Source organism: Crotalus tigris, unplaced genomic scaffold (assembly GCF_016545835.1).
Source record: "Crotalus tigris isolate CLP2741 ecotype Arizona unplaced genomic scaffold, ASM1654583v1 scf7180000024115.3125172, whole genome shotgun sequence".
NCBI classification, from domain to species: Eukaryota; Metazoa; Chordata; class Lepidosauria; order Squamata; family Viperidae; genus Crotalus; species Crotalus tigris.
The window spans coordinates 2,382,645-2,404,172 of NW_024100392.1; positions in this window are offsets into that span (position 1 = coordinate 2,382,645).

Here is a 21,528-nt window from a genome sequence, read left to right on the forward strand (position 1 = left end):
GACCCTGGAAAGGGTCAAAAGTTGCCCTGTAGGAGCAACGAGCAAGGAGGGGACCCCTGCTTGATCGTGGGAGGGTGGCAGCCCTTCCATTCGATCTGGGGCAGCTCTCCAAACTGGCAGAGGAAAGACCGGCCATAGTAATATGGCCCGTCATTAGGCTACAGACAGCCAAAATCAAACCTACTACCAAACACTTCAAAAGCAATACGGATGAAACTGGGTGAGATATGATCTTCTCTTTACCCTAAATACTTTCTCTTCCTGTAAAAGCTGCCTGAATTATCTTTCCCCCTGTGAGGAGAGAGGGAAGGGAATTCCTATCCCACCCTCCAAGAATAGTGGTATCTGACTATCCAGGAGAATTAAAATATTAAAAGAACAAGTTTAATCTAACTGGATGTATACGTTCCTGAAACTTGGGGACCAAAAATTTTCCTATTTTTATTGGAGACGCTTGTTTTTATTTACAAAAAAGAAATAAAATTGGAAAAAAGACTATACAAATTTTTGGACTCAAAAAGCCTTAAATGGTATCAGTGACAAACTTGTGGCAAAGTTTGGTACTACAACTTGGTATTTCCTGAAAGAGACTTGGCTCGAAGCCCAGACCTTAGATAAGACTTTTCTGACCTTGGCATCACCTGTGAGAGACTTAGCTGTAAGAGAAAAGATGGGTGGCATAACTGGCCTACTTGAACTGTGCATGTAAACCTTTACTGACTCTCAGAGTTATATGTGGGAAACTGCTTCCCTATCTCTTTATTTGAGGAATATGGTCATTATATGAGATGTTGAAGTGCCTTGGATTATAAAATCTTGCTTGATAAATAACTTTTACTAGAAAGACTATTTATAAACACATGAAAGAGATGGATGAAGACTAGGAAAAGATTCTTTCCATATTGAAAGCAATACATGAAACCATTCTTTAGCTTGTAATAAAATAAGACTTAACATAAAAGATCAAGATGCCAGCTTAGATACACAAACCCAAACTTTGACTACAGTCAAAGAACCTATAATGCAGAAGATAATAGAAGAAGTGGGACAATCAAATATTAAGACAGAGGACTCAATTGACCAACAAATACAGCTGATGGAAAATACAGAAAAGGAAGTGACAACACTGAAAATGGAAATGACTTTCTATATAAATCAGAAGAAATTTGAAAAAGAAGAACAGATTGAATGGAAGACAAACATATCAGGCCAAGCATGGGGAATTGGAATAACAGGGAGACAACCTAACGACTACAAATGGGCTAGTCCTTCCAAAAAAATGGCAATTAAATGGTCTCCTTTATTTCAAATAACATATATAATAATAGAGGGAGATCTATTCGATGAGCTAAAAGCACTGATATGGAAGCCTAGTTGGTAAAGGAAAAAAGCCAGAATAAGGTTGAAGAAAATTGGGGTTTTGACATTATTAATTAGAGGGTTAAAGGGAGAAGTTGAGATAAGGGGAATTCTGGTCATTAGTTTTAAAGTACTTGGAAATTAGTTGAAAATAAGGACTTTATCTGTTTAATATTTAAAAATTAAACCTAAAAGGATAAAGAAAATTAATTATTATGAATATGTTTGATTTATTGATTAACCCAGGTAATATAAATAATGGTTTTGATTTATTAAAGGGGATATTGTATTATTAAGTATGTGATTTAATATGGTGGGATATAGATAACTCTTAAGAAATAGAATAAGATTATATTCAAATAGATAAAATGTGTATTTTGGATATCAGATTTTGTTATAAATTGAGATAAGGGAAATTTTGGTTACTTAAGGTTTGAAAATTATAAATATCAAAGATTAAATTGGAATATTGATGAGAAACTAAAAATTGGGTAAAATTAATAACAGGATATGGATTGTTTATGAAGATTGAATGTAATTAAGATATGTATAAGCTAAAAATGTATTGATAAATGTAATAATGATGTTTTTATTTAGTTGATATAATAAGAACTGTACTAGCTTAATACGAGACAGTAAATGTTAAGGGAAAAAGAGAAGAAATATTTGATGTTGCAACTTGAGACTTGTACTAAAAATTTTGTTATTGAATTATTGATTAACCCAGTCACCAGATTGCTTTTTAAATACCTAAATGTAAAATTGGAAAATTAATAAAATATTTTTTTAAAAAAATAATAATATAACATTATAATATCATATAATATTATGGAAGCAATTGAAAATTGGTTATTTTAATTTGTTTATTTGTTATTTTTGATCTGAATGACTCTTGGTGGCAAATAATATTAAATTATTTATGACAAAACAATATAAAATCTAGAAAAAGTACAGAGAAGAGCAACAAAGATGATTAGGGGACTGAAGGCTAAAACATGTAAAGAACGGTTGCTAGAATTGGGTATGTCTAGTTAATGAAGAGAAGGACAAGGGGTGACATGATAGCAGTGTTCCAATATCTCAAGGGTTGCCATAAAGAAGAGTAAGTCAAGCTATTCTCCAAAACACCTGAAGGCAAGACAAGAAGCAATGGATGGAAACTAACCAAAGAGAGAAGCAACCTAGAACTAAGGAGAAATTTCCTGACAGTTAGAACAATTAATCAATGGAAAGATTTATCTCCAGAAATTGTGGGTGCTCCAACACTGGAAGTTTTAAAGAATAGACTGGACAACCATTTGTCTGAAATGAGCAGAGGATTGGACTAGAACAGGGCTTTTCAGTTGGTGGTACACATGCCACCTGTGGTATTTTGCCATGTGGCAGGTAGTACGGGACTGCTAGCCAAGTGTAGCGGGGGAGGGGAATGAGCCGAAGTGACCCAAGCCTGAGGGAGAGGCAGCTGCAGCTGCAGGATTGTCAGGACTTGGCAGAAGTCCCAGAAGCTGGCAGGGCTCCAGCTGATTGGTTCTTCCAAAAGCAGCACAGAGCTGGAGGTGAACTGAAGAAAAAGGGTGGGAGGAGAAGAGATGCTATAAAAGGAGGTGGTTTGGGAAGGAAAGGGAAAAAAAGACAACAGGGAAAGAAAAGGAGAGATCAGCAGACAGGGAGGAAATGGGAATAGAGAAGAAGCAGCATCTGTTACTGGAAGAAAAGGATCCCTGGTTTGTTTTCTCCAGCCAGGAGAATGCAATCAGTGCTGATAAAATGAAAAGCCAGCATGTTGGAAAGGAAGTAGGTTTATTTAGTTCTGGATCAGCTGGCAGCTTGATTGAGTTACCATAAGGATTTTTATACAGTTTTTACAGTGCTTTGTAAATTCAGAGGCTCGGTTTGTGTGCTTTGGTTATTGGAATATTTTAGTCTGTATTTTAGATTAGCAATGAGTCCAAAGTGTTGATTTCTGTAGTTTTAATCCCTTTAAACAAATGTAATTAGTTTTATTCCCTTACCTTGAGTCTGTATATGGCCTTTAGAAAGTTTTCTTTGAAGGTAAACAGGCTTAATTTAAGGCAGTGGTTCTCAACCTTTCTAATGGCGTGACCCCATAATACAGTTCCCCATGTTGTGGTGACCCCCAAGTGGGTGTGGCCACCAATAAGAGGGAGTAGGACAGCTAGGGAAAAGGGAAAAAAATGGCGGACAGTGTGGTTTGGCGACCCCCGTGAAATTGTCGTTTGACCCCAAATGGGGTCCCGACCCACAGGTTGAGAACCACTGATTTAAGACTAAAGCTTTTTGCAATTGCTGGAGCCTTTCAGTCTCTGATTGCAACATTGTGACATGTGACACACCTGAGAGAGCTTTAAAAAAATCTAGAGTGTATATGTTTCTTTATTTTGTGAGCCTTTCTTCCTTTGCACTTGATTCCTGTGTTTTTAAGGGTACAGGGAAGGGATTTGGGGGGGGTTGCATTTTTACTACACTATGGATAGAGCTCAGAAGGGAGAGAGGAAAAAGGGCTGACCAGCTAGCTCAGGGGTCTACAAACTTAGTAACTTTAAAACCTGTGGACTTCAACTCCCAGAATTCTTCAACCAGCTATGATGGCTGAGGAATTCTGGGAGTTGAAGTCCACAAGTCTTAAAAGTGCTAAGTTGACCTATGAGCTAACTGGTAATGGTGCATATTAATAAACATGGATAAATTCACATACATTTGTCAGTGCAAAAGAAAAGTGATGCAGCAAAGGAACAGACACCAAAGAAATTATCACTGGTACTTTTTTTCTTTTTTTCTACAGTTTGTAATATTTTATTAGATTCTGGAATAAAATACAAAAATGCAAAAGGAAATAGTAGGACACAGCAGAGCAGAAAGGGGGGAAAATGAGGGTGAGAAGGGAAAAAGAACAGACTTTCTCTGTTGCAGTAGAAGGAAGCATTAATATTGGAACTCAACTTTTTACTTTTTCATAATATTATAAACTATCCATTTCTATAACAACAAATGAATCTAATTAGTAAAACCCAAAATCCCCCTCCCCCCTTTTTTTAGTCATCAAGTTTTTGACACCTTGCTAAGCACTGGTAGTACGCAATATTGTCATGTCGGTACAATATGTAAAAAGGTTGAAAAGCCCTGGACTAGTAGACCTCCAAGGTTCTTTCCAAATTTTTTATTATTATTATTATTATTATTATTATTATTATTATTATTATTATTATTACTACTACTACTACTATTACTGTTGTTGTTGTTGTTGTTGTTATCACAGTCATTCAGATGTTCAGACTGGATTTGGCATTTTTGTTTACCTATCGAGTCCTTACTAAAGACCTGGGATAGGCAGATATGGATGTTTGATGGTATTACAGATATTGTTGCAGAATGGAAGCTGTTCCTAGGCTGCCTTGTGCAATTGACTGATGATGAATTTGTCAATGCCAATGGTGTCCAAGTGGTGCTCCAGCTGTTTTGGGATTGCACCCAAGAAACCTATTACTATTGGTGGTATTATTATTATTAATAATAATAATAATACCAAGCATCTGGAGAAAAGTAATATGATCTTCAATAAGTTGATCACCATAATGGTAAGTGAGGGGATTTGAATCTAACAGCAGAAGACTCCACATTGGTGGAAGGTCCATCTGTGGTATACTGATCTTAGCTGCATATTTCAAAAAGTCATATTTTGTTTAATAATAGTTTATTGAATAACAGCAATTGCCTGGGTTCACGTTCTATGCTAAGGAATAAAATGTAGTTTGCAATTAAAATGGCTGCCTTATCACTACATACTCAGAAAAACCAACAGAATTATTTATTTAATATTAAGAGGCATTATAGCACATTACAAAACTGAATACTTTTGAAGAAGATTATTTCAAGTATTATATTTGACATCAATGTGTCAAAAAGTACAGGTATCAGATAATGCCTTTCTAGTGCTACCAACCAAATCACAATATTGTGCCTAGTTCAGTGGTGGTGAATCTATGGCACGGGTGCCAGAGGCAGCACTCAGAGCCCTCTCTGTGGGCACGCACGCCATCGCCCCAGTCCTAGGCCTTCAGCTGGGTTTTATAAAACCTTTTTGCTTTAGGCCTCCACCGCCATGTGCAAAAAAAAAAGAGGTTCAATCAGTCAGTCAATTTCAACTTCTCACGGGAAAAAAAAAAGATCTTGCAAAGTTGGAATTGATTGATTGAACTTTTTAGTCCCACCCAGTCTGCCGTTACCACCGCAGCCACACCCACCCAATGGGCCATGCCCACCCAATAGGTCACACCCACCCAATGGGCCACACCCACCTGGCACCTGACGATGCATAAGTGGCTTTTGGGTTGCAGTTTGGGCACTCGTTCTCTAAAAGGTTCACCATCACTGTCCTAGTTTATCCTTATATCTTGTATAAGGTTGCTTCACTTGTATAAAAACTACTGAGCCTGTAATATTCTGGGTGTTTGTGTTTTTTAACTATCTCAGAATACTATAGTTTAAGTTAATTGGTGATAATTGTATTAAGTTAATATTTCCATAAACTATTATGCCCCATATTCAGTATCTCTCAGTTTTATTGATCATTTTTATTTGTAGGATATATTTATGCTCTATCTTTCCTCCAGAAGCCCTGAGCACATCTTCCAATTTTTCCCCATAGCCATTAGAAGGTAGATTTGGCTGATATTAAGTGATCCAAAGGCAATTAGTGAGATTCTGGATTGTTATCAGACTTGAATTTTAATGTCCTCAGTCTTAGGCCAACACCTTAAACATTATATTAGACTGCCTGTCTATATGGAGGTGGTTGAATAGAAATGAAATAGTGAATTTTGAAATGCATTTTTAAAATTGACCATAACATTAATGATCATTTTGTTTCTGACTGCTGCTTGACATTACTTATACATATCCGGGGGGAAAGACTAGAATATATTTTAATACTGAGATGTCACATTTTTATGTTAAAATGACTGTGTGGGAGGAGATTCATTTATGCAGCAATATAAAATGGGCTTGGAGTCATAAGGTAAAACCCAGAGAGTTTTACCATCTCAGTAGGAACATTGCCAACACTGGCATTTATATCTAATATAATCCATGTCATCTTTGTTTTTGTTTGTTTTTGTTTTTTTAAAAGAAATGAGATAATAAAGGTATAACACTTTTAAAAGTGATGTACTCATTTGAAAGGAGTGGGTGGGTTTTCATACATTTAAGAAAAGCATACTTAATACATTCACAAACTCAGTTATTATTTTAAATATTGTAACCTGGAGTTGAATTTTAGACACTGGTTGAACATTGGCTGTCATGATTCCTAAAGATTACAGAAGTAACTGTGGCCTCTCAAATAGGTCATTTTTTTCCTCCTTATTACTGAGTAGCATTGTACTATTGTTGCAAGCTGTATTTGATAGAACTGAAAAAAATCTCATAGAGGTAAAAGAAGATGTTTATCACAATCAGCTGAATAATCAGAAACTGCTTTTGAACAAAAAGAGAAATAGCAAAAAAGAACTACTAAGTTTCATAGTCATTTAAAGAGGAATAACAAAGCAGAACTGAAAATAAATATTGTCTCAGTTCACTGTGATTAATTAGACTGCTTCATTGTAGTCCTATTTGTTTTGTTTTTCTTCATCATATATTCCATGAAATTACTCACATTAATTCTTATAATTAAAACAACAATAACAACTACCAAAAACATTTTTTTTTATTTTAGACCAATGGATTTAATATTTATATTGCTATTCTTCAGTTCTTCACTAATTACAAAATGATTTTTTTCATTTTTCAGAAGTAATCAAAACATTCCCAATGTATATTGTAAGACTTTACTGCTGCAGGTAATTAAGTATTTGTCGAACATGTACAGTAATATAGAGATTTGGCCAAGAGATATAAGGGACTAAATAAATTTCTCTTTAGAAACAGGTATTTGAATGACATATATACAGGGGAAACTGACAATAAGAAAGAAAATAATCCCAGTTATGGCATAAAATATGACAGGCTGTATATATTTTGAAAATTATCTGGAAGAAGTGCTCTGGACTTCATTTTAATTTGAACCTACTTATTTGCTTGTAATTAAAGCAATCTGTCCTTTTGGGTGTTCACAGAAGCAGATCTCATAAAATCATAGAGTAATAGAAGGAATCTTGGAGGTCTTGAGGAGGAGACCTTATATTATTTCAGACAAATGGCTGTCCAGCATCCACAACTTCTGGAGGCAAGCCATTCCATTGGTTTATTGTCCTCACCGTTAGAAAATTTCTCCTTAGTTCTAGATGGTTTCCTTGGTTAGTTTCCACCCATTGTTTCTAGACTTGCCTTTTAGTGCTTTGCAAAATAGTTTGACTCTCTCCTCTTTATAGGAGCCCCTCGAATATTGAAACACTGCTATCATGTCTCCCCTACTCTTTATTTTCACTAAACTAGACATACCCAATTCTGCAACCATTCTTTGTATGCTTTAGCCTCTAGCTGCCTAATCACCCTTGTTGCCCTTTTCTTTCTTTCTTTTTTGTCATTGACTTATGGAGTTAACTCATTAAAGTAAATGCAAGTAATGAAACAACAACACTGTATTCAAGTATATATTACTTCTATTGGCTCAAATTTCAATGAAACTGATATGAATATAATATATTGGTCTTAAAAGTCAATCATGTATAAATATTTGTGTTATGTGCCCATCTTCATGATAGTATGTACATCTTACCAAAAAGAATTGGCATATAGCTATTTTATCTGTCTACCTGTATGCTATTAATTACTAATTATAATTGTTCTTTAGTGTCTCTGGCAGAAATTTTTAACATTCTGCTTCCTGGAAGGTTTCTGGAATTCCTGGGTAATGTGGATAACGAGAAATGAACTTTAGACTTTATGTATTATGTATTTGTTAAGCAGGAAGTATGAATAATGTGCTGGGAAAACATTTTGTTTTTAATCGTTCAGATACTTAAAAGCCATAGCACCTGTAACAATTCAAATGATATTATACAATTCTGAAATTAGGATTCCAGCATAGACTACAATATATCTAAACTTTTCTCAGGGGCAGAAGGAGCCTGTGGGTGATTGCTTTGACTAGTGATGTAATTCTAATCTTATAGTTGAGCCAATAAAATAAGAAATAAGAAAATTCAAGTGTTTCAAAGGCAGCAGGTTTGTCTTTGAAAATCGTAGTGCCATCTCAAACCTTTCCATTCACATATTAAAACCTGATTATACTTATCTCTCTTGACATTTTAGCAACCTTAGTAAGGTTCCAGTATCAAAGAAAAAAGATAACTAGTGCTGTGACATTGATAAAAGCAGATCAATTCCTCTCTTTTCTGTTTCTCACTCCCCCTCCCTCTAGTCTGCCTTACTATTCTAAATGATTGTATTTTTGCTTAGAATCTCTCTCATCTGTTCATTAATCTACTAACCCTATTTAGCATTCTGTGCGTTTATGCATTTTCTTTTAAAATCGTGATATGTAAAAATAATTAACCTCTTTGTAACAGCAAATGCTATTTCTGCTCAGTTATTATGTCTGTGATAACTCTTATTTTCTTCTCATCAGACCTTGTCAGTTCTTTTTTTTTTTTTTTAACAAAAAGCAGCTAAGGCTAATTTATGCATACTTTGTTTTGGCATTTAATATGAAGTTTAAAAATTGTTGTCCCTTTAGTTTGAAGAATTAGGTTTAATTTAAATATAATTTCAACTGACAAAACTTGGAAATGCTATACTGGCACATATTTCATGATTTTCTCAACAGTGGGGGAATAAAGTGTGTGTCTGCATCCTTTATCACCTCCAATTTTGCATTGCAATATGGTATCCTTGGCTTTATTAGAATGAGGTGGGAGGCGCTAAGAAAAACTGGGGTACTTCTGTAGAGATGGTATAGGGAATCTTGAAATGAATTTTACACATAAGTTAAATATATACCCACTGATATGCACACAGCAAAAAGGCAAGAAGCCCTGAACAAAGCCATCAAGAAAATAAAAAATATATAATGAAAACAACATAATAAGTTATCTTAAGAATAAATGAGATACAGTGTATGAGCTGTAGAAACTGTAATGATGTACTTTGTACATCTATTACTGGAAGGAATTGATGATAGCTTAGATCATGATGACCTCTGATTATTCTTCATTATTAGCAGTAGTTCCAGTGAAGCTTAATATAGGGAAGTTTGCTGTTGAAAGATATAATTCATATATTGATTAAAACAGTTAAGATGGCTGCAGATCAATATTAATGGTAATAGAAAAACATGTAGAGATTAATTTCATTTGCTAAAATAGATTGTATTTTACAAAATCAGCATATATATATGCCAATTTATTAGCTTATTGTATGCTTTTGCTTTTTAAACCTTTTTATACTATACAATATATTCATGATTTAGGATATAAGAGGAACTCACTTGGCTTATAAATATTAATTACTTCATAAACATTAGTTTATATTTGAACTCTGTTGCAGATGATCAAATTATTTTTCCTTTCTTAATGTACTTTTAGAAATAGAAAAACTGAATACATCCAGTCTGATTTACGATGAAAGGTATAATGCATTAATTTCCTGTCAAATATTTTTAAATGCCATAAGTCCAGTGAAATGGCATAATCAGCTTACAACATTCAGTATTTAATGTGTTGTAAAACTTAAGCTGGGATCTCTTTGACATCTTCCAACCTGCCTTGACTAGGGAAAAAATATAAATATTAATACCATAGAGAGATATTATTGTGAGTGAAATTGTTAAAACATAGGTACAATTTTTATTCATTAATTGATGACTAAATCCCATTTTGTTCAATATGATTTATAGAGTTTTATGGATTTTCAAAAGAAATTTCTAATTTCTCATTTCATTTCTCATAAAATCCTGCTTCTTATCCAAATTTTTACTGTTCTGACTTTTGTTAATTGCCTGCATTTTTACATATACTGTAAATATATCTAACTCATAGGAAACCACATCATGAAGTCTGGAGTCTTGGATTGGCTTTTCTATTTTGTTGACATAAAAATGTAACAACAACAACAATAATAATAATTTTGGTTTGGCTTTGGATCTGGAAAAATTATCAGAAAAAAGAGATAATGCTGAGATCTGCTATTGTAAAGCATTCATTACCCTGTCATTTTGATTATGTTGAAAATTGAAAAGGAAGAAGTTAATCAACTATTTAGGAAAGAAAGATTTGCTAAGTTCTAAATTCTGTACACTGAAAGCTGCTGAATGTATTTGAATGCTCTGATTACCTGCAGTATCTGACAACTAGTTTTAAGGCTGTTAAACTAGCAACAACTATTGTACAGTGGGAACAGCGAGGCACTTAAGACACCAGGTTCAAATAACAGCTCTTTTATTCAGTTCACACAGAAGCAGCTCTAGCAGCCGCTTGACTCATATTTATACAGATCGACACTAGGCGGCAGCCAATGATTTTAAAGTATCCATTCCCGCCTAAAACAAAGGCTCAAAGTATATACAGACAGTTGAGGATTCAAACCAAACAACCAGTTAACCGTTTTTATAATAGACCTCATGAATTTAGGTTAATACATAACAACAACAATAATATCTTGAATGTTCTAGGTGCTTTTTAATGAAAGTTCACCTTACATTAGTAACAATCGCTTAAAGAAACCCAATCTGACTCTGAAAATTATCTTTCCTCTCCTCTTTTTATTCCCTGAATGAATGACTAGAAACAAACATTAATTTCCCAGAAATCATGTTGGCAATACCAGTTAATTTTGAATTGTTCCAGCTTAAATTTGATTGTTTTGTCCTTCTCCCCTTGGCAAATTTAGAAAGGCAGGAAAGAAAAAGAAGAAATGACAGAGTGAAATAAAAACTTACAGTGTAGAGAACAATAGGGTCAAGCTGCAAAGGGCTTGAGATATTTAGTCTCCTTTATATTTCAGTTTTTCTTTATTTTTATTTCTGGATATATTTGTGCTTAGTGCTTTGCATAAATATCTGAACAATACATACATGGTGTTGAATTGTTGGCATAGGAATAGCAGTGGTGCAAATAGTTAATTTTTTAAAAATAAAGACTAACATAAAGTAAACAATATGGTAATTAATTAAGGGCCTACTTGCTCATAAAGCCAAACGCTCATAGCAATATCTGAATCAGAATCACATAACAGTATTATCTGAATAGAATTCTGCCGTACTGAATACTATTCAAGAAACAGTAGTATCTTGCTTAGAGTCAAAACTCTAAGCAAGTCTAAGTTCAGTGGTAAAGGTTCAAAAGTACCCATCAGGACCATCATGGAGTCTTGAAATAAATACAGCACATATGACTTCAAGATAAACTATCATAGCAAATATTTGGGCAGTGCATTTCTCCTTTAAGGGGCCTTAATCTTTCAAAATTCTTTTGTTTCCCATCCAGGTACAGCTGAAAATAAGCAGTTCCAATTTATCTCTTTTTCTCAGGGAAATTCAGAGTGTATTCCCAATATATTTAGATAATACCAAACTGAAAATGTTGGTAGCTATTTTTAGTCAGGTTCTGGATCATCTATCCATATTGAATACTTGTTTTTTGTAGCTTAAAATATTATAAGAAAAACATTTCTTTAAAAATAATGATACTGACAGACTATGACTTGGGAACAAAATGCCAGAGTCCCACTCAGTAGAATACAAAGAAGAGTCACAGTGACAAGCTCATTTATTGCATTTAAAAATGTATGATGAAATACATACTAGCTTTTAAAAAAACTTCCACATGAGGTCATTAATTACAAAGTGTAAAATTTCTGTTAATAATCTGACTAAATGGTATGAGATAACAGACCAAAATCCAACAAATTAACCACTTATATATTTTTTACTTTCTTCTACCTGCTTTTGTTTCCAAAGCTAAGGCAGGGCATGAGTGGGGCACTTGCAGCATTCAAGTTGTTCAGGAAACATATTATGCTTTACTGAGGAGGGACTTCACCATAAAATGCGAACAAATTCAATAATGTGTATAGTCTAAACAGAATCTGTTCAAGTTAATGAGAATTTCTAAATTGACTTGTGAAGCAGTTTCCAATTTGCTTACTGCTGCCTTAGTCAAATCAATAGGGCAACCTCACAGCAAAATAGGACCAAAGACTATAATTTTTGTTAACTTACTTTCTGCCTTATTTTAACACACTTATATGCAAACCAATTTTATCCTAGAAAGTTCGGATTATGATCTGAATGTACTTTTTAGATAATGCTTATAATAGTAAATAGACTCACATCCTAATTAATTTGTTTATTTATTCCCTGTTATTTAGAACAAATAGAAGTAAATAGAATATAAGCAATAAAATATCTTTTAAGTTCAGAAATAATCTTTATCTAAGGTAAGCTTTTAGGTAAAAAAAAACAAAGTTCTATATAAATTTCAAGTTATACTGAAAAATACTTTTAGATTCATCCTATAAAAGGGCGGTGCTATTTTCATGTATATTAATTTCAATGAATTATTAACATTTGTCTTTAATATGGTAATTGATTTTATTCCTGTTTGAATATAGTAAAATGGAATTTATGTGGCAATCAGTAATAGATTAATTGACAATAGTAAGCCTTATGTCAAGACTGCTAACATCGTATGTTCTTGCTTGCCATATATGAAGAAGCAAACCTGTTTTATTTAGCCGTATAGTATTTCTAGGGTTAATACAGATAGCAGTAGTTTAAGGGGTGAGAAAGTATGTAGTTAACCATAACAATGTCTGAGCACAGTGTGGCCAAGGTCAGCTCAGCTGCAACGGGAGGGGCACCTCACGGTTCACATTAATTGGAGAATGTGATTGATGACTGTAAAATGAAGGAGTGAGTTATGCTTTGTTACAGATGCTTGGGGGAGGGAGGATTCAGTTTCTGGCTTAACTTTGTTAGTGCCGAAGCTATGCAGAATAATAAAAGATTCTTTTAGAGGAAAAAGCCTCAAAATTCTTTGAAAATCTGCTTTCTTTCGGAACCATGTCATCAAGCCAGAAACCACAAACTTTTAAATTCATTTAGGGGTCCCTTACCCCAGTCACTATCCCTAAGCTAACGGGGACAGCTGACAAAGAGAAGGGGAAGATTTTGCCATGGAAGGGAAAAAAGTGCCTGAGGCCGGCACCCCCCCCCAGCCGCAGCTTCTCCAGGAGGAACAGCAGCAGCAGCTTCTCCAGGAAGGGAGGGGCCAGCTACCCAGACAGTGGAGAAGAAACTCTGGCAAACTCCACAGCTGGGAGCAAGGCCAAAACTATCAGGAGAGCTGATTTGGTCGTCAGACTGGGACAAGCCAAGCAAAGGCTCCGGAAGTTTCCACACAGCCTTGCCAGCAGATGAGCGTGAGTCACGGTGAAGGGATGCTTACATATCACCTTCCTCCCAACAATGGAGAGCTGCCCGGCCATCTATTGCTGAAGACTCGGGTGAGTGGAAATACCCACCTGCAGCTTGCAGTGGGTCATTAGAATACCTAGCAGAAAGATTTGAAGAATTAGAAGTGCAAAGCGAAGAGCAACTCCCATTGAGAGAGGCCCCCAGCCCCTTCCTTGCAGATCAATTGGCTTTTCAACCCCTGGGGACCCCTGCCAGAGCCTCTAGCCCCACACAGAGAGGAGATTCCAGCTTGGGGCCCCTGCTGCAAGGTGAAATTGAGCAAATTCCACAGATAAGTGATCAGCCGTCTCCAAGCCTACAACAAATAATAGAGGCCTTGCAACAGCTCGGGCTAGTGCCAAAGCCAGGGGAGCTACAGCCAGTGAGCTTGCAGACGAGGGAGGCCCAACATGTCCAGCAGCCACTGAAGGGCCTACAGCAGCAGAGGGCGTCGCCACCCCCTGCAGCCCAGCAGCAAGGAGGGCTGCTACTACCCCCGCTTGCACAACCACCATTGGGAGGCCTGCAGCAGCAGGGGGCACCCCCAGCCCCCACTGCCCAGCAGGCAGGATGGGACCAACTGCAGCAGGGGGTGCCACGCCGGCTACTGAGAGCCGCGCAGCCGTTGGATCAGCAGGCAGGGTGGGGCCAACTGCAACTGGGGGCACCACGTCAACAGCAGAGAGCCCCGCAGCAATGGGGCCAACAGCAACTGGGGGCACCACCAGCCCCCGCTGCCCAGCAGCAGAGAGCCCCGCAGCAACGGGGCCGACAGGCCGGATGGGGCCTACAGCAACTGGGGGCACCACGTCAACAGCAGAGAGCCCAGCAGCAATGGGATCGACAGGCCGGATGGGGCCAACAGCAACCCGGGTGGGGTCCGCAGCAGCCTGCACTCGCACCACCTTTCAAAGCAACATTTGATGGGGACCCAGAGAAGCTGATTTTTTTCCTCAACCAAGTGCGTTCTCATTTAAATCGCTGGGCCTATCTCTATCCGGAACCAGGGGCCATGGTTGACGTCATTGCGGCCAACCTGGAGGGAGAAGCATCTGAATGGCTGAACAATCTATATAGCGAGCAAGCCCCCGAATTGGAAGATCCCCATCTCTTTCTCTTAGGACTGAGAGAGCGATTTGAAGACCCATCCATCGGCCTCAAAGCAGCAGGACAAATTCACAAAATAAAACAAGCAGGGAGGCCTGCCCTGGAGTATGTGCGAGAGTTCCGCAAGATGGCAGGTCGAATAGAGGGGTGGCCTGAGCAGTCCCTCATCCATTACTTCATCGAAGGATTAGATGATCACCTCTCTCAGGCTTGCATCTATTGAGAAGTACCTGATCGACTGCAGGAGTGGTACCAGACGGCCGTGAAGCTGGACGTTAAGCTCTCTCATTATAAGAAGCCTCTCTCTCCTGGAGTTGAACCAATACCAGAACGATCCAGACGACAACCAACCCCCTGGAGACCCTCAACAACTATGCCTACCGAAAGACCCAGACCACCTGTGGGGCCACCGCTTGCATGCTTCCGATGCGGACAACAGGGACATCGAGCAGCAAATTGCCCAGTCGCCTACCCTCAACAGCAGAGCAGACCGAGACCCGCAGCAAAAAAGAAACCTGATCAGCAACCACCCAGAGGGAAATCCAATTGGATCAACCAAGAAGTGGCTGCCCAAGTCGCACCCCCTGCGCGGCAGGACACCGGAGCCAAGGCTGGATCTGTCCCTGCTCTACCGCCTTTTGACAGCGATGACGAGGGGGAAAACGACCCAATGGTGAGTCGCGAAATCCCGTCTTTTACCCTAGCCACTAAACTTATAATCCCTAAATCAGGGGTGCAAATAAACTTAAGTGTGCTAATAGACTCTGGATGCACCCGATGTATTATTAGCTTACCCTTTGCTATGAAATTGGGCATACGAGCGAAATCACTTTCCAAACCCATGAGGTTTGAACAGGCTGATGGCTCCCTCATGGGAGGAATTCTCATCACACAAATAACTGAACCCTTACGCCTAGAGATAGGTGCACACTGGGAGTTTATTCGTTTCCTGGTGGCTCCAAAGATGACCGAGGCAGTGATCCTAGGACTAGCCTGATTGGACAAATGGAAGCCGTTTATCTGGTGGGAGAAAGGAGTGAGAACTATGAGACTACCTGTAGGGCCTGATCCCCCCATTGATTCAACAGATATTACTGGGCATCTTAGGCCACCCAATGAGCGAGCGCACATGGCCGCCTCACTGACTCCAGGTGAACCAGTCATCCCCAAAGAATACTTGGACCTGGCGGAGGTGTTCAGTGAAAAAGAATGTGATGCCCTACCCCCTCACAGACCCAATGACTGCTCCATCGAACTGGTGCCCGGAGCCAAACTCCCACGTCCGAGGATGTATGCTATGTCCCCCCTCGAAATGGAGGAGATGCAGCGATATGTGAACAAGAACCTAGCGAGGGGGTTTATTGAACGGGCCAAATCTTCCGTGGGAGCCCCTGTGTTGTTCAAAGAGAAAAAAGATGGGTCTCTTCGTCTCTGCGTAGACTACAAGGGACTCAATGCTGTAAGTGTGGAAAATAAATACCCCCTCCCCCTCCTAAAGGATTTATTGACCCATCTGGCCAAAGGGAGTGTCTTCACTAAGTTAGACCTAAGGGAGGCATACTACCGAGTGAGAATAAAGGAGGGAGACGAGTGGAAAACCGCCTTCAACTGTCCAATGGGGAGCTATCAGTTCAAAGTCATGCCATTTGGACTACAGGGGGCCCCAGCTGTATTTATGCAGTTGATCAATGAGGTTCTACATGATCACTTGTACAAAGGGGTTTTGGTGTATCTTGATGATATCCTGATATACAGCACAAACATGACTGATCATGTAAAACTAGTGAGAGAAGTGTTAAAGAAACTATTGAATGCCAAGCTGTATGTCAAATTGTCAAAATGTGAATTTCACCAAAACCAATTAGACTATCTTGGCTACCGAATTTCCAATGAGGGTATTGAAATGGATCCAGCCAAGGTAAAAACTATAATCGAATGGCAACCCCCAAGAACTCGCAAGCAGCTCCAAAGCTTTCTGGGTTTTGCCAACTTTTATCGTCAATTCATCCCTTCTTTTGCCGAGATTGCCCTTCCTCTTACAGAACTACTCAAAACAGGCAAAGGAGGAGGGAAGCCACGACCGGGCCACCCACTAGCATGGACAATGAGCTGTCAAACAGCTTTTGAGAATCTAAAGAGACTATTTGCCGCTGAACTGGTTCTAAAGCACCCCTGTCCAGGGAAACCCTTTGTGATTCAAGCCGATGCCAGCGATGTGGCGGTTGGAGCAGTGTTACTTCAAAAGAACAAAAATGGGATCCTGCAACCCTGTGCCTACACCTCTAAGAAATTCACTGAGAGCGAGCGAAGATGGGCAATCTGGGAAAAAGAGGCCTTTGCAATTAGGTGGGCGCTATTGAACTGGCGACACTATCTAGAAGGGAGCAAGGTACCATTTGAGGTATGACAGATCACAAAAACCTGGAGGCACTGAAAACTCCCCGCAAATTGTCACCAAAGCAAGTACGGTGGGCACAGTATTTTAACCGCTTCAACTTCACTCTAAAATACATACCAGGAGGAAAGAACTTTCTAGCTGATGCGTTATCCCGGTTACCCCAGTACAAAAGTGAACGAGAGCAGGTTAACGAGGCAATTATTCTCAATTCACAAACTGTTGCTCAACTTACCCCTCGCAGGGTCCCCAATCCTGATGACCCTGGAGTGAAGAAAATAAAACGAGAGCTCCTCACTGACCAATGGTTCAAAGATAATCAAGCGTCCCTAACATGCAGGATGGCTTGGCTTACAAAGGGGGGAAGTTATATTTGCCAGAAGCGCTCCGTCTAAATGCTCTCAAACACAGCCACAATGTAAAGCAGGCTGGACACTTTGGATATTTGAAAACCCTACACCTCACCCGCTGGCAATTTTGGTGGCCGGGGCTGAAAAAGGATGTGGAAAACTTTGTAAAAAGTTGTACTGTATGTGCCACAACGAAAAGAATCCCGGGAAAAACTCCTGGGCTACTGCAACCTGTGGCAGACCCTTCTCAACCCTGGGAAGAAATAGCTATGGACTTTATAGTGGACCTACCTGAAAGTAGGGGAAACTACAGTACTTGGTACAATGGAAGGGAGACCCATTGTCTGAAGCCACATGGGTGAAATCTAGTGAAGTGAACGCTGACAGATTGATCAAAAAGTTTCATGTTAAACACCCCAACAAACCGAAAGATAACCCTTAACCTATACTTATGTCTATATTCCAGGGTCTATTCTTTTTGTAAGGAGGGCCGGATGTCAAGACTGCTAACATCGTATGTTCTTGCTTGCCATATATGAAGAAGCAAACCTGTTTTATTTAGCCGTATAGTATTTCTAGGGTTAATACAGATAGCAGTAGTTTAAGGGGTGAGAAAGTATGTAGTTAACCATAACAATGTCTGAGCACAGTGTGGCCAAGGTCAGCTCAGCTGCAACGGGAGGGGCACCTCACGGTTCACATTAATTGGAGAATGTGATTGATGACTGTAAAATGAAGGAGTGAGTTATGCTTTGTTACAGATGCTTGGGGGAGGGAGGATTCAGTTTCTGGCTTAACTTTGTTAGTGCCGAAGCCATGCAGAATAATAAAAGTTTCTTTTAGAGGAAAAAGTCTCTAAATTCTTTGAAAATCTGCTTTCTTTCGGAACCATGTCACCTTATTTATTATGCATCTCCAAAATATCAGTATTGCTAGTATTGGAAGTCAGTACCCACCCACCCTGCTAGAGAAGGAAATAATAATAATAATAATAATAATAATAATAATAATAATAATAATAATAATAATAACCCCCAGTGAGGCACTACCTTGACGTGGTTGTGGGGCTTGTGTACTCTGAGGAAGCTGAGAGCTATGCCAGAGGTTCAACAATACTGGACAGGTCTCATCAGAGGAGTCAGACAAAGAGTGTCCCTCCCATAAAAAATATGGTGAGACGTAAATTGCAGAATGCCATACCAGCTCAGACGTCGCCCGGGTTAACAAGGTCCGCGCTAGATATCGGAGTTCCTGGATATCTGGTGAAAAATGGGTTACAGGACTCAGGACTGTTGGCTGAGCAACCAGGGCCAGCAGCTGCAGAACTACTGGAAGAAAAGATGTTTACCCATCGCAGATACACAGTGATTGGAAAACAAAGAAATAATGATCTGTTACTACAGATCAAGTCCAACAAGAAGAGGATATCTAAAACGAATGCACCAGTTCTGGAAAGAACAACATCCAGAATCAGAAATAACAGAACAAAGACTAGCAGATCAATGCCGATTTATAACACGAAATAAAGTATTCACAGAAACAGAATTGGACGAACTGCAAAGGTTTACCCAGGGCAAAGAAATCAAAGCCTTACCAGAAGTAATTCAGAATGTAGAGGCAAACCAGGGGGAGTTGGCAGTGAAGGAATCCAGCAGAGATATACAACTGTTCTCATTTGGAAACCAGGCACCTCTTCCTCAGGAAGAACAAAACCCTCTAACTAAAGAAATAAAAGAATTGAAACAAAGAATAACTGAGCATCTAGAACAGCACAAAAACAACAGAATAAGGCTAACTGCATTGAAGCTTGTTCCAAAGAAACAGCTAGCACAAGCATTAAAAGATGGAAATACTGCAATATCAAGTATAAGCACCAATTCACTTCAAGAAACAAACCAACTAATGTACAGCACAGCTGCAGTTATAACAGAATACCTGGGATGCAAAATCAACAAAAAAGAAAAACAAACAAACAGTGCACCAGAAAAATGGAAGGTTAGACTAGAAAATAAGATCAGCAAGTTAAGATCACATGCAAGCAAGCTAGAACAGATGAAAGAAAAGAAGCTGAAGAACAAGAAGACCAAAGAATACCTAATCAAGAAATACCACTTAGAAACAAGGAAGATCAAGGAAGCACTGGAAATAATAAAGCAACAAATAACAGCTATAGCCAGGAAAATCAGTAGATATGAAGCTCGAATTGCAAACTATAGGCAGAACCTCCAATTTCAATCCAATCAGAAACATTTCTACCAATCCATCAATGGAGAAACTGCAAGGAATCAGTCAGTACCTGACAAGGAAGAAACAGTGAAGTTCTGGAAGCAGATTTGGGATAACCCAAAGAAATACAACAAGAATGCGGCTTGGTTAAAAGAGGTGGATGCAAATAAAACAGAAGGTGAAATGAAAGAACTAGTAATAACAACAAAAATGGTAGAAAAAAGAGCAAAGAAAATCAAAAATTGGTCAGCACCAGGTGAAGATGAACTGCATGGGTTTTGGTTGAAACATCTAACTGTTATACACCCACTCATTGCCAAACAGTTCAACAATATACTACAAGGAGGAGAAATTGAAAAGTGGCTAACAACTGGGAAAACCTACCTAATAATGAAAAATCCAGCAAAAGGGGCAACACCAGGTAACTACAGGCCAATTACCTGCTTACCAACAACTTTCAAATTACTAACTGGTGTAGTAGCTGATGCAGTGCAACAGCATCTAGTTGAAAACAATTTCTTTCCACCTGAGCAGAAAGGAAACCGCCCCAATAGCAGAGGAACAAGAGATCAACTCCTAATAGACAAAATGATCTTGGAAAACTGCAAGAGAAGGAAGACCAACCTGAATGTGGCATGGATTGACTACAAAAAGGATTTGACTCTCTGCCACATGATTGGATAATAAAGTGCCTAGAAATAACAGGAGTCAGTAAAAACATCAGAAAATTTGTGCAAAGATCGATGGCACAATGGAAGACACAGTTGCAGATCAATGGTGAGAGGATGGGAGAGGTTAATATCAAGAGAGGAATATTTCAAGGAGATTCATTATCACCATTACTATTTGTCATTGCACTGTTTCCTCTGTCAACAATACTGAATAACTCAGGACATGGCTATCAAACATCAAAAACATCTGCCAGACTATCCCACCTCCTTTACATGGATGATCTGAAGCTGTATGGAAAAACATCATCTGAAATAGAATCGCTGCTCAACACTGTCCGTATATATAGCCAAGATATTGTAATGGAGTTTGGCTTGGACAAATGTGCCACACTTACTATCAAACAAGGAAAAATAATGAAAACTGAAGGAATCAAGATGCCCCACGAAAATAACATTAAGAGTCTGGATGAGGAAGAGTACTACAAATACTTGGGTATCCTTCAAGCTGACAACATCAAGCACACTGAAGTCAAGAAAAAGATTAGAGGTGAATACATCAAGAGAGTGAAGAAGATCTTAAAGTCCAAACTCAATGGAGGAAATACCATAAAGGCAATCAACACCTGGGCAATCCCAGTCATTAGGTACACAGCTGGAATAGTGGACTGGACTCAAGCAGAACTAAAAGCAATGGATAGGCAGACCAGAAAAATAATGACAATGAATCACGCCCTTCATCCACGCAGTGACATTGATAGACTTTATCTACCAAGGCAAATAGGTGGGCGTGGAATGCTACAAGTACATCAGATGGTTGAAGAAGAAAAAATGGCTTTGGAAGAATATCTGAAGAACAATGATGAAGATGCACTGAAATTAGTATATCAGGAAGGCTTACTAACTACTGGAGAGACCAAACTGGCCTACAAGAAAGACCAAATGAAGAACAGAATAGAGGCATGGGAAGACAAAGCACTACATGGCCAATACATGAAAAAAATAGCTGAG